Below are 881 nucleotides of genomic sequence, written 5' to 3' on the forward strand. Positions count from 1 at the left end.
TTGGAAGAATCTGTTCTGGAAAACAATGAATTAAAATTTTGTAAATAAATAGTACAGTAATACTAATAATAAATAAATAAAATAAGTAAAAAGGTATCAGTGGAACATAGGGGAAAAAAAGAAGCGGTTACATGACACCTAATAACAAAAGCATTTCTAAGTAATTTTCATTAAGCAATTTTTGGAAATACTTTATCAAGTATTTGCTGAAATGTGTCTGTTCTTGGTGATCTTGCTGATACTTGAAATATTGATGACATAACTTCCAGAATCATAGCTACAGTAACGTGACAAATTAACCAATGGACAGTCAAGTTAATGGACTCTGACACAGATATTATGAAAATGGTGCAATACTGAGTAAGGTTTAACTCTATCATGTATAAGGTTGCCATAAGTCATGTTAGACTTACTGCCATCTGAGAGCAATAGTAACATCTCCGTGTAGCCACTCACTGAAATAATAATGCAAGTGGGCACTCAGCTGACACAATTAAATACCATCATTTAGCCCCCCCCCGAAAAAAAAGCCATCCCCAAACCACTGTAAGAAGTGTTCACACTCTTGGTATTTGATACATTTTCTTTCAAACAATCAAATCCATAGACTATTTCCTCCTCATGTTCTTGTAAGATTCTCAGTGAGGATATATTTGCCATTTTGTCTTTGTCAAGTAATGATATGTTTAATGTTAATTATCCTTAAATTAACACACATTTTAGATGCTTCATATCTAAACATTCCCCCCCCTTCACTTATTTTACCTGTATCTCAAAGAATTACCTTTTTTATTGTGGATTCAGAATCCAATCATAACTGATCCTCCCATGGTTGTAAATTGCACCATTCCTTCTTTCTCTTTTTATTTTTGTAAATTCTA

The sequence above is a fragment of the Elephantulus edwardii genome, unplaced genomic scaffold (assembly GCF_000299155.1).
Source record: "Elephantulus edwardii isolate Elephantulus edwardi_28Jun2011 unplaced genomic scaffold, EleEdw1.0 scaffold00002, whole genome shotgun sequence".
Lineage (NCBI taxonomy): Eukaryota > Metazoa > Chordata > Mammalia > Macroscelidea > Macroscelididae > Elephantulus > Elephantulus edwardii.